Source organism: Leptinotarsa decemlineata, unplaced genomic scaffold (assembly GCF_025532065.1).
Source record: "Leptinotarsa decemlineata unplaced genomic scaffold, Ldec_3_MD MMD2_tig00026294_RagTag_RagTag, whole genome shotgun sequence".
Taxonomy (NCBI): domain Eukaryota; kingdom Metazoa; phylum Arthropoda; class Insecta; order Coleoptera; family Chrysomelidae; genus Leptinotarsa; species Leptinotarsa decemlineata.
In genome coordinates, this window is record NW_027412674.1 from 6026197 (window position 1) to 6040689 (window position 14493).

General features: G+C 37.0%; 1 long non-coding RNA gene across 1 annotated transcript; it reads right to left on the reverse strand.

The window, feature by feature from the left end:
• Positions 1-660: 660 nt before the first annotated feature.
• On the reverse strand, positions 661-3432 carry LOC141484806 (uncharacterized). The gene is made up of 2 exons (XR_012466810.1): positions 1195-3432; positions 661-1134 (listed from the first exon to the last, which is right to left on the reverse strand). It is a non-coding gene; the product is annotated as an uncharacterized lncRNA (long non-coding RNA).
• Between the last annotated feature and the right edge of the window lie 11061 nt (positions 3433-14493).

The window sequence follows — 14493 nt, forward strand, 5'->3', positions numbered from 1 at the left end:
CATCATTACGTGGGACTTCTTCAGACATATGGGCCATCAAAACAACTAACGCATTGGAAACTCCTCGTTTTGTCATCATCGCATTCCAAAGTACTACCACATCTGAAGATAGAACACAGGATATTACAAAATTCACAACTGCTGATATCAATAGTATTCGAGTATACTTGAATTCTGAAGTTTATCCATATGAGCGTTGGAATTTGAATTTCGATAAAAAACTTGATGCTCCTGCTTATTATGCTTTTGAGAGTTTCCAGCGAAGTTATTATGATAAAGATATGAGTGAACCTCTGATGGACATTGGACAATTTAGAGAGAATCCACTATTCGTCATCGATTGTTCTCATCAACCGAATGCAACAAAATCATCAACTATTGATATAAAGATTGAGTTTGAGACGAGGAAGACCAAGTTTCCAGACAACACTAAAGTATATGCATTAATTTTGCATGATACAGTTTTAACATACAATGCATTGGATGGTTCAGTTCATAGCAGATATTGACACTTTTTTTTCACTCTATCATGTACTGTTTTATGATCTTTTTTTTATTTGTAACTGACTTATATCATGTATTGTATTTTATATCATATTTATTGTTTTGTAATCATTTTCTATTGTATTTCATCAGATTTAAATAAATAAAACATGAAAATAATACAAAGTTTTTTATTTGACATTATTTATGATTTACAGGAACATACAGACTATCTAAAATAACTTCTTCCTCATAATCATCATTTTCGCGACCATCTTCAATTTCCTCTCGATTTTCATCATTCAATTTAAAGTGATGAATAATCCATTCTGGCAAGTATGGTTGGAGGCTATACAGGAATCTTCTTAGGTTCAGTTCAATCATAACCTCACAAAGTTGCCACAATTCCAATTCATTATCCAAAAATTTGTTGCAAACTTCTGCACCACTCCAATAGTTCTCAGCATCACGAAGGCATAATTCGATTTGTTTTTCATCATAGCATACACTCATATCATAAACGCTTGCATGTTCGGCTCCATCACCCAACACCTTCAATTTAGACGACAAATGTTGAACCGATGATTTGAGATCTACAATATCGACCCAATCTTGACTTGCGTACTGCATCCACATCTTTAAATGGTGGAACTGAAATCGAATAAAAAAAACAATAAGCAACCTCCAATTTTTCAGTGATATAATACTCACATTCCCATTTTACTTGTAGTTACAAAGTGAGTGTATTCAACTAAGTTAGTAATGTTTATATTTCCATATAATTATCATCTAATATATGAATATTAATAAAACAATAAGAAATTCATTATAATTACTATTATTATTCAATCATATTGAATTTGACTAGAGTTATCGTTTTCACACCAAAAAAACTTTGTAAGCTATGACCTAAAGAAATTCACTATAAATTATTACTATTATTCAATCATATTGAATTTGACTAGAGATCGCGTTTTCATGCCAGCAAAACTTTGTTGGCTCTGTCCTAAATACATCATCGTATATTTACCACCTGATGAATTGATACAAGATATATCGTCATCACTGAATTGCAACGAAATACGTTTTGGTAGCCATGTTTTAAATAATTTATCATTGCTCACATCTTGCAAAGTTAATAAAATTGATTTACCAAATCGTGTAGAATAAGTTGACATATTTTTAATTATGTACACTTCATCAATTGGCAATGATGATAAGGCCTTTTGCTCTAGTATTTCAACCTCCTGTACAATCAAATTATTAATTTTATTCAAGTCTACTTTTGAAACGGACATGATGAAAATATATATGAAAATATAAACAATTTCCAACAGACAAATACACTCACCGTCTTCCTTCTATTACGAACTGAATAACACTCTACCAATTGCTAACTGCTGCAGATATATTCGTCTACTGATTTCATAGTGTGCCAGGCATTTCTTTTATATTAAACAGTGTGAGTCACCCCCACCATGAAACCGTGAAAGATTCACATTGCTAGTTGCTATCCACTAGAGATGCCTGACGTCACAGCCAAGCCCATCTCCCAACTTGATGCGATAACAGTTGCCGGTATGAGCAAGCAGTGGTCGTTGCGGTCTCAGAGAGGGTAGACGCTAGGCAGACGGTCCTCGGCTGCCGTTGTGTCACCATCGATAGCGGGGCTAGAGCGAACCTTCATCGCTTCGGGAGAGGTGAGGGCAGACCGATGAATACGCATTACTCTGCCACACGTCGTGGAGTGAACATGTCGCTCTCTAGCCGTTGAACGGTTATTGCTGTGACGTCACTCCACTACTAACTTGGTGCCCTCACACCGATGGAGCATTTATTACTTGGAGGATCTTCGAAGTATGCAGACGTATGTTTGTACATAGACAAACAAGCACATGATGAAACCCTGTACCGTGCATTCTCCTACACACACACACACACACACACATAAACACACAAAATCTCATATGAAAAAAAAATCTGAACGATCCATGCACCAGACACTTCAAGGTCACAACGCCTTGACTTCACTGCACAACAAAAAAAGCAAATAACACGTCATATTGGTGGGGGGAGGATTAGAACCGGGAAAAAATTTCTGAACGATCCATACACCACACCCTTCAAGGTCACATCACCTTGACTTCACCAAACAACAACCAATAAAAAAAGCAATTAATACGTCATAGTGGTGGGGGGAGGCCGAGAATCAGCTGTAAACAACTACTTAGGTCCGAAACAAATCCATTGGATTTAGGTGATGACTGTCAGATCAATGATCACTTACGGTAAAATTGCCTGGTGGCCGAAAACTTTACATAAAACGGCTCAGGAGGAGCTCTCTGGCTTACAGAGACAGGCTCGTCTGGCCATCAGAACCACATCGTCATCGGCCATGGAGATCCTTCTAGATCTACCTCCCCTGGAGAGAGAGGCTAGATGGACTGCATATAAACTCATGCACATTGCCAATTGCACAAATCAATTTAATGCAGAGTGCAACCGACTGTTGGTTGTCACTGGAAGTCACAGCATTCTGGAAATGTCCTCTGACTTTATGTCTCCAACTGTCAACTACGAACTGCCTCATAAAGTACTGTTCCCAAGTAGAGAGGACTGGATTCTCCGGGATAAGGAAATATTAGGAGCAGATAGTTGTTGGTTCACAGATGGAATAAAAACACCTTCCGGTTCTGGTGCAGGTGTTTTTAGCCGTAGACCCAGGACAGAGATATCAACCTGCCTAGGAACCTATGCGACTGTATTTCAAGCGGCTATTGAATTTTGTGCGGAGAGATTGGAAGAATCCAACCTCATACACAAGTCAATAAAAATATTATCGGCGTTGGAAGCTCTGATCTCCTACCGAACAACGTCTAAATTGGTAGCAAATTTCCAAAAACGACTCTCCTCGATAGGAAGACTCAACAGATTGTCTCTGGTCTGGATTCCTTGACATACTGGCCTGGAAGGCAATTAGAGGCCCTTGAATGGGAATGAATGGATTCTTTTGATATCACATCTTGATCAAAGGAAGCAGTATGTCTATTATAATGGTTTCTGTTCAGATATTTATTCTACCACTACGCAATACTTTTTCACTTTTCATGATTGATTCATGTAACACATCATAAATCATACTACGATAGATTGATGATTGGAAATTATAAACCTCTCTTTTCGATATAAATGACTGTACTAGAGTGCAACAGAAATGAAACACTTTAAATGACTGGTGCCGCGAAAACCATTTCAATCTAAATATTTCCAAATGCAAAATTGTATCATTTACTAGAAAATACAATACAATAGAATATGCATACAGTATCGATCAAACTATCTTGGAGAGAACTAACACCATCAGAGATCTAGGTGTCCATTTTGGTTATCAACTCACTTTCCTATATTTTAGCTAAGTAAGGTAAAAGTTAAAATTTGGGTCCTTAATATGTTCCCAGTATATATCAAATATTGAAAGAGTCTAAAAGTTTTTGAATTATGTACTTGAGTTTCGAAACCACTAGAGTGTATCCCCAAAGAAATTGCAAATATATCGAACTATTACGAACATTTGATCTTGTATCTATTGAGAAAAGAAGATAACAAGCGTCTGTTCTTTTTTTGAGTAAGTTGTTGAATGGTTGAATTCATTTCTCTGAATCACGTTCTGATATTGATTTCCAAATCTAACCAATTCATAGTTAAAATCACCAGTGGATTCGATGTGCGGTACTGTGAACCATCTGTCTACCTCATGTGATATCTTTTATTGTAGTATATGCGAGCTGAAAAATAAATCTCGTGCATATTTGTGATTTATGGAGGATTATTAATGATTTATAGTTCATTTTCATTCTAATTTTTGTTTTATATGATATTCATTTCCTCTTATATCTGTATGAAATAGTGCTATAATTTATATAATTGACATGTTAATTTTTGCCCTATAAATGAAAGATTTCAAGAACTATTGATATTATTATAAGTAGCTTCCTAACTCATTCGAGGATCCTGAATTATTGGCCACAAAAATACTTTTTCTCACCTGTCTGACCTTATTTGTTAACCACAATTGTTACTTAGCTCAGATAACTGTCTTGAAATGTAGAATACAGAAAGTAGGTATTCCTAGCTACGCCAATTTTTTTCAATTGACATACGCTAAATGTTATTTCTAGCTTATAATGATGGTTAAGGTTCTTATTTTCCATGATAAAATGAAAGTTGAAGGAATACAAAGTTGTTCTACTTGGTCGGAGGCTGGAAGTCAGCTCAACTGCAGGCAGCCTCTGTTATTATTTTTAAACCATCCGACTATCTGAGGAAAGTGTTCTAAGTTCATGATGAGAATTATTGTGAAAGATGTAAAATATGCCATACAAAATCGAGAAATATGTTGGAACATCATCACTAAGACCGCCACAGTAATCCCCCTCACTTGTTTGGACTACCCAAAAGTGGTCTCAATACAGTACCTTGTGGAACCCCTTGGTGAAGCACAATGCTATTTGATATTCCATTTTCTATTTCTACACACTGAGTTCGGTTTGATAAATATGATTTGAGAACCGGTGGTAGAAGAATTTGTTGAGGAGACACCAAAGTTTCATGCAGGACGTTGTTTTCACCAACGTTAGGCTCCCTCGGAAGCCAACACTTTTTGGTCCAGTGATTTGCTCGGTCTCTACAAAGAGCAAAATAATTTGGTTAACCCAGATTGTTGTCCGAGCAACATGCCCAAGATTTTTATAACATCGCAATCTTGCCAACCGCGGTCATTATATTTCAATTTGTAGGTTTCCTTAAGGTGTACGAATCGACAGAAATTGAGACACAGAAAGTAAATCAGTAAAGAGAGATCCATGACGTATTCCTTAGGGGACGTCGTTACGTTAGTGAGTGGGAAAGAGACGTGTGCGACGTAATCGACGCATAGAAGGATAGAATGAGTATCGGAGAGATTCTGTTGAGAGATAACAACGCGGTTGGATTATAAAAATATAAGTATTATAATAATAATGAATGAAAAATTGGATTACAGGGAAAAACATGGTGGCGGGCATTCAGTGCAACGTTAAAAATAACATGACTGCCGACGTTAAAGAAATAAAACATGACTGCCATCGAGGTATACAGCGTGTGCATGGCGTTTGAAATGAAACATGACAGTTTATCGAGGCTCTATCGTGTTAACATGTGATTCTTCAATGTGTACAGGGTGTTTCAAAATACTTCATTCAAGAAAAAAACATTGCAGTTCAACGGGGCTCTATCGTTTCAACGTGTGATTCTTCAATGTGTACAGGGTGTCTCAAAATACGTCATTTGGGAAACTTGGCAGTTCAACGGGAGAGCAGCGTTTCAACATGCGATCCCAATGAGAAACGTGATCCACCAATGTGTACAGGGTGCCTCAAAATACATCATTCAAGAAAAATAAACATGATGCCAATTTGTACAAGTTGTGACGATAATATATTATAGGGAAAAAACATGACAGTTCCACGAGGCTTTAACATTGCAACGTGCAATTCTTCAATATGTATAGGGTGTCTCAGAATATTTCATTTAAAGAAAAGAAACATGGCAGTTTAACAAGAGTGTAACATTTCAACGTGCGATCCCAATGAAAAACATATTTATCTTCAAAAGTGTTGTGAAGTTAACGTTAGAAAATATGTTAATATGTTGTTTTACAGGCGTTTTGACTGTTTTTCGTTTTCGTGTCAGGGTCCTCGTTTTAACATGCCATCGCTCAATGTGTACAGAGTGTTTCAAAATACGTCGTTTAAGGAAAAAATGACAGTTAAACGGGAGTGTAACGTTTCAACACGCGATCCCAATAAGAAACGTATTTATATTCTTTCTAAAACAAAACTGCTTTGAGGATTCTTTTTCAAGCATCTACGAAAATACGACATTGTGCCGGGTCATACGAAATATCGAATGTATCCATGGAACATTCAATATTGGTACAACAACCCAACTCGTCCTCTTGGGCAAAGTAGGGCAATAAAAGTCATAGATAATACAGGACATAGGGATCACTGCCGGCTGCTGTTTGCCGAGAATGGAATAATGTATATACTTTACCTATATATGTACTACTCACTACTACATAAACATAAAAACAGAAATGCCTACTCAACTAATGCGAGTTCCATAACTACAATACCAGAAATAAAAATCTGCTAAGAGAACCAAGACATCGTCTGAGCAAGTCAGCCAGAAACTCTGTTGATATATAACAAATTACCTGACGAAATTAAAAACCTAGATTTCAATCAATACAAAGCAGAAGTCAAAAAAATATGCTCTCACCACTGTTTCTACACAGTTGACAAATTAACATATTTCGCTAACATACTCCGCTAATAATTTACCTGGCTGATTGCCTGCTTGTCGACTTTTACCTATACTCATAAAGTTTTATGCCTATGTGATTTTTTGTCTTTGAATGCATACTGTGTTCTTCTATTTTATACGTACAAATTTTCCACACCTCATGACCTGCTACAAATGTAATTTTCATATAACGTAGTCGATAAACATATATCTATATATATCTATCTATTTTTTTTGTCAGAGGAGAGGAAATATTCAAAAAGACTACAGTCGTTCCGTAGTGGTGGATTTTTACCACCTAACACCTCTCCTCACTGAACTCCAAGTACTGGAACCGCTTTCGCATCACTTCGGTACTTGGAATGCTGTCTCACTATTAATGCTTCATGTAACCGACCATGTGTCTTCTCTTGACATATGTATATATATTTTCTTTATCACCTATCCTCCATTTCTTTGGTTCCGATGATAAATCGTACAGTGTTATAGGCATCATTCCACGGTGTTTCCCCATCCTGAAGACTTTGCATCATGTTCTCTGCACAGAAAATTCTTCTCGTTTTACGTAAAAATGCAGTTCTTACGTCTTGCCATCTTGTACAGATAAAAAGTGTATGCTCTACGTCGTCCTCTGCTTGACAGTACGGGTAATTTGGTGATTCAGCTCTCCTGCGAATGTAGAGGTATTTGCGGAAACAACCATGTCCCGAAAGTGTCTGGGAAAGGAAATAATCCACTTCACCTAAAGGTAGGTATATTTATCCAGACCTGTGGATCAGGTATTATTGAGTATGTCCATCTTCCATGAATTCCTCCTTCCCATTTTTGTTGCCAGCTGTGCATTAGGTTAACTCTTGCATTCGATTTCAGTAAGCCTGAATATTGGTCTTTTCTTTCGATAGCTTGCAGTTCTATTGAAGGAATTGCCGCTATGACGCCAGCCGCCTCTGCGGATATTGTTCGGTATGCGCTCTTCCTCTCCGGCAAATATGAGAAGATAATACGAATTAGGCTCTGCGATATCCCTCTGTCTCTCAGTTTGTTTAGAATCAACTGCCACGATGCGTTATCGAAGGCGTTCCTGATGTCCTTCGTTATCGCAACGCAGAGGAGTCCTTGGGCCATGGCTTTCCTTGCACAGAGTATCACTTCATTAACTGCGTCCGTGGTTTGCCGTTGCTTTCGAAAACCAGTTCTCCGGTTCTTTCCAGTTCTCTGTTGATGCGCTCGAGCAGCAAGTGTTTATAAAACTTGCCTTCTACATCCAATAGGCAAATTGGTCTATAGCAAGAAGGATTTTCAGTTGGTTTGTCACCTTTCCTTATCAGAGTAAGCCTAGATTTTGCATGATCTGTTTGATTATTGTAGACTCTAAGCACGTACTCGGTTTTTAAGCGACTAACATCTTCATCACTTCTGATGGTATTTCTCCTGGTCCAGGAGATTTATTACTGTTTACTTTGTTGCCGGCAGCTTTTGCCTCTTCGATTGTGAAGTGTAGAAGTCTACCACTGTTGTCACAAATGAATGTTACATGAGGCGAAAAGAGGTGATTGGTCACCTTCTCCATTATGTCCATTGTGAGAGTTATTTGGGAAGGAAACCCCAATATTTACCTCATTGCAATTTCATAGCCGTCGCCCCAGATACCTCTATCAATGGAGTTACGTAATGTCATCCAGTAATCCTGTTTTGCTTTCTTAATTCTATTTCTGAGGCACTTTTCACTTTCTTTGTAGGATTCCCACAGAATCTATCTTGCCGCTAGTGAGATTGTTCTAGAGTTTCTGGTGTATTCTCTTCGCTTCTTAAGGCATTCTTTTCGAAGGCTGGCAATTTCATGATTCCACCAGTAAACAGGTTTCTTGCCGATTCCTTTCCTGGTTCTTGGCATAACCTTGTCACATATCTGTACAAATTTTTTGAGAAATTCTCTCTGGGGTGTGTACAGTCTCGTTTTCTTCCAATTCGTTCAGTATCGAATGGAGCTTTTCTCGGTTTAGTTTTTCCGTTTGCCACTCTTGGGTATGTTTGGATTTATAGTGTCGATTTCTTCCCACGACTTCAAATGGTATGTATTTATGGTCACTGAGAGACTCTCCATCCAACACATTCCTTGATGTTATGAACGGTCAACGGTGAAATTCATGCCCCATTGTGGGGATTTAGCATTGAACTCTCCTGCAATAATTGCATCTATCTATCTATCTGTATTTCATCAGTTCGGACTTCCATTGTCTAATATAATACAAATTGATTTGAAACCCCTGAAAAAAATATAAAAATATCAACCGAAAATAACAATTTTATTAAACAAAAACCTGAAATTACAAGGAAATAACATACAAACTACAACCAAAAAATAAAAACTTGAAATATTAATAAAAACTGAAAATTAAAAAATATTATTAACAAAAAATGAAAAATAAAAATCAAAAGATTTCAAACCAAGTTACGTCACGACGTTCCGATTGTTAGTATCCACAATCGTCTTCGGGGGATATTCCTCGGACTTATTCCTCCGAGATCTGACTATTTATAGGTCATTCGGGTGCTTTAACCTTTCCCCTCTCTCTTCTTTCCGCTTTATTGGTTTTAGCGAGAGATGACCGTTTGGCGGGAGTTGGTCGTTTTTCGCTTGATTAGAGGTTTCCATATGTTACGTATCTCTACGCCAGCTTGACTAAATGCGTTGTTGGACAACATATACGCGGCTTCCTTGAATTTTCTCCTAAAGTGTTTCTCTTTGTGGATGATTTCAGCTTGAGCACACTTGATATTATGTTGGTGAGTCCAAACATGCTCTGCTATTCCGGAATTGCTGGTTTCTCTTCGCAGTGTATGTTTTTTGTGCTCAGCAATGTGAACTTTCAAAGGCCTCTCAGTTTCACCGATGTATTATTCTCCGCACTCGCAGAGTATCCGGTAAATGCAATTCTTGGAATCGCAGTCCGCGTTTGGTGGCCTGGTTTTTGTGAGGCTGCTACGGATAGTGTTCCCAGATCTGAAGCAGGTCCTGATGTTATACTTGGACCCAATCCTTTTTATCCTTTCCGATAATCATTTGATATAGGGAAATACAAGTACTAGTTGTGGCGGTTTCTCTTCCTTGTGGAGCTCTTGCTATCTTCTAGCTGAAACCTGTTCTACCATCACTCTGGAATAAACATTCCGTTGAAAGTAATTTTTGATAATGCCTAGTTCCTTTTCGAGACCTTCCTTTGTATTACAGAGCTCGAAAGCACGGTCTAGTAGAGTCTTGATGATTCCTCTTTTAGTCGATTGATGGTGGTTGGATTTCTGATTCAGATACTGTCCTGTGTGAGTGGGTTTTCGATATACAGATGTTTCCCATTTAGTATCGGTCCTCTTCATCAATACGTCTAAGAATGGCAATTCGTTGTGGACTTCCTTCTACATTGTGAAAGTGATGGAAGGACTCACGTTGTTGATGTGCTTCAGTAAAGTGTCTAGTTCTGCGTTCCCATGGTTCCATATTATAAAAGTGTCGTCTACGTATCTCAATGGGATGCCAATGGGATCGCCACTTTCACCGATTATAGCTAATATATATATGGAGTGGTTTGAAACTCTGGCCTTTGAAGAAGCCCCGAGTCTGGTTGAGATACGTAGACGACACCTTTATAATATGGAACCATAGAAACGCAGAACTAGACACTTTCCTGAAGCACATCAACAACGTGGGTCCTTCCATCTATCAAGGCGTTCTTTATTTAGAGAGTGATAATAGTTATGGACTGTATACATTTGAAAACAATAATGAAAATGAAATTGTACCTATTTATTTATGACTTCAAGTTAGCACAAAAACCCCTTTTTTATAATGCAATTTTGCGTTTTGCAAAATAACCCCCGACTTTTTGAGTATTTTTTTCTAATTTTCAAAACACCTAAATACATAGGAATCAGTTGGAAAGATTCAGACAGATTATAGATTCATTCGCTCAACATAACTCTGAATTCCTAGTGCTTATAAGGTATACTCCTGTGTATTCCCGAATTTTAATTACTCTACCATTTCGCAGGCACCACTCAAAGGGTGGCATTCAATCGTCCCTATCATTATATTCACAAATCAAGCACTCCAGGCAAAAATGCTTCTCCCCAAGATCAATTATTCGCCAGAACGTTTTCCGTGTGACACTCAGAATGCCAGCGTGACAAACAAGCGAAAGAGGGACCCTGATAGGGGATTCAAAATTGTCTGAATCACAAAACGATCCTGAGCACTCCACAAACATGAGAAGTGCCAGCTTTCCATATTATTAAAAATTATTTAATGGAAATGGCCATCGCCGCCAGTTTGAATATTTGCCAGTTCCGTCTATCGATTGGTGTGGATGAACGCTTTCAAACATTCGCTGGTAATTCATTTCAAGGAAGAGATAATATTAATTTGAATAATAATGAGAGGATTCTTTTGTTCGCTTTGCCGATTCGGCAGTAAATGGGTTTCAACGTATAATTTAAACCGATGAAACATTGCTATTGCGCTGCCGAGCGAAGTTATAGTAGGTGTACCGCCGCCAAAAAGTTGTTCAAAAGCTTATCACTCGACTGATGCTTTTGTCTTTGAGCAGCCTGTTCTGGGGATAGAAGTACAAAGTCGATTTCGAATTTGGAAATTCCTCAAACAAAAGATGAATTACTGCTCATGCTTCATAATATTTCCAGTAATACGAGATATGTTCAAAACATAAATTTAATGTTGAAATTTCGATAAGAGGTTTTTTTTTTTTAATTGGTACACTCGTTTCAGACATATATTCATAGTTTCAGACGTTGAGCATGTTTAATTTGTTGGTGAAAGGCATAAAAGTTACAAGTTAGTAATTTATATTTTTATTTAAAAAATACAGTAACTAAAAAAATATGCCAACTGCACTAAGTGATGAATAGCTTCGAGAATCGAATTATGATACAGAGAAGGTAAATCCACTGAAGATGCTATATATGCCTTCACAAAACTATTATATGAAGCAATGGATAAGAAAAAACCAGCTTTAGGTATTTTTGTGGACCTCTCTAAATCGTTCGACACCGTAAATCATGAAATTCTACTAAATAAATTATATTCGTATGGCATTAGAGGAAAGTACATGATCTCTTAAAGAGTTATTTGACTGATCGACAGCAACAGGTATGCGTAAATGGAGTCATCAGTGAGGTGAGAACTGTCACGTGTGGAGTTCCACAAGGAACTGTGTTAGGACCAATATAATTCACTTTGTATATTTACAGTTTATTGTCTATGAATATAAGGGGAACAGTTCCCAGCTTTGCTGATGACACAAAGATAGTATATGCAGCGCGTTGCTGGGAAGATGTAAAAGTCACGGCCGAAACCGATTTTCAATCAATCAAAAAATGGTTTCAGTTCAATAAATTGAAGCTCAATATAGATAAAACCCGTTATCTTCCATTCACATCCTACATTAACAATTTACCTCAACTGGGAAATCTGTATGTTGATGAAAGTACAACAATACCAGAAGCAGAATCTGTTAAGTATCTCGGAATCATAATAGATAGGCACTTACGCTGGGACAAACATACTCATTATATAACAAAAAATATTAGAGGTCTTATTGGTAGATTCAGATGCTTAACACAGTTTTTTAATGTACATCACTTGAAAACCGTATATTACTCATTAATCCAATCCCAATTGACATATGGAATAATGGGCTGGGGTGGAGTAATTGATTGTCATCTGGAAAAGGTGAATGTATTGCAAAAATAGATTCTGAGAATCATTCACAAAAAAAAGTTACCTTTTCCTCTAACGAACTCTTTCTTTTGAGTGGAACACTAGATATAAGACAATTATACTGCCAAAACATTATTATCAACATACAAAAATCTAAAATTGAACTGAAAGCCATCGATCATAGTTATCCTACTCGAAAAAGAAATACAACTGTGCAAATTCCCAAATGTGAAAAAAATATTGGACAACGATGTACAAGCTTCTTAGGTCATAAATTGTAAAATCATTTTCCTTCAGAACTTAAATTGATCAACAACATTAACTCATTCACACATAAATTGAAAATTTGGATGCAAACCACCGGAAGACTGTTTTTTAGTGATATAGTCAGCAACAAAATTTAATGAAAACATAACTTTTGTAAATTATATATTATTCCATACTCTAATCTGAATATGATGAAATTTATGATTACGACAAAATGCCTCGATTGTGATAAAATTTTCTCGAATATGACAATCTCACTTTTAGTGTATTCAATACTCAAATTGAATAATGAAGTTTCCGCTTCTGACAAAATACCCCGATTCTGACGCAAATTTCTCGAATATGACTCCTCATTATTATCGTATATATTTTAGTTATAAGTGTTATCGTTATTTCCCTTTTACTGTATATATTTTAATTATAAGTATCGTCAATATATTCACTATTTTACCGTCACGTATGTTTCTATATCATGCTTACTGAATATCAACTTACCTTTTCTCACTCACGCACAAGCAACCCCTTGCTTCTGTGAGCATATATGTCTATTATTCTATATTTATTAATTGTATTAATTTTTCTATTTGAAATAAACATTATTATTATTATTATTATTATTATTATTGTAATAATAAATAATACATCTTCTTCCAGTTTTTACCATTTTCTCTGCTTCGCTATCAATCTTGGTCCACCAGACTTTTGTTCGCAGTCCACCTTTCATGGCCGATTTTCCTGGATGACCTTCATGTGCTGCCAGAAGGACATTGTACCTTAACTTTGCTGGTAGCACGAGTTTATTTCCTCTCAATAGAGTTCCGTCATGATAGCACAGTTCTTGTTGAAATATCCTATATATGTTGACTGATGTATCCCATTGATTTTCGAAGAGTCCTGTTCTAACTTTCGCGAATTCTTCGTCTAGCTCTGAATGGTGTCTGATGTCTTTTGATGATATTGCGACAGGTCGCGACAATTCTATGAGCTCGTTTATATTTTCCTCGTCAAAAGGTTCAGCAGGTGTCGTGGCACATAGTCTCGATAGAGGATCGGCTATGTTCATTTTTCCTGGTTTGTACACTATTTTGAGGTTATAAGATTGAATGTTTGGTTTAGATTTAGGGCCAAATATCATCTCCAAGGGTTTGTGATCTGCAACTTACTCAAATACTTTTCTCCCGTATAGATATGCCTTGAAGTGCTCGACGGCCCAAACTAATGCTAATGCCTCTTTTTCTGTTTGACATTACCTCCTCTCAGAGTTAGTCTAGCTTTCAATTCCATATCCTATTACTCGGGGTCCTCTTTGTTTAAATTGTATCAGTATACATCTCATAGCCACTGGGCTAGCATCGGCAATAACCTGCGTTCTATCGTTGGATTATAGTATCTCAGTGATTGGATTCTGGACAAGTTATATTTTATTGTTTGGAATGCCTTTCTTCCCCAGTTTCAGCCACAGGAGATGTCGAAATGGTCAGTGTAGATAGATTTGGTATTCACTTGCCTATGTAATTAATAAGCCCTGAAAAACTTTCAATTTCTTCCAGAGTGTTTGGTGCTCTGAAGGTTTTTATAACCCCCACATAACTATCAAGTGGTTTGATTCCGTTACATGATAATGTGTGTCCCAAAAATTGAACACTCTTCATCCCGTAAAGGCATTT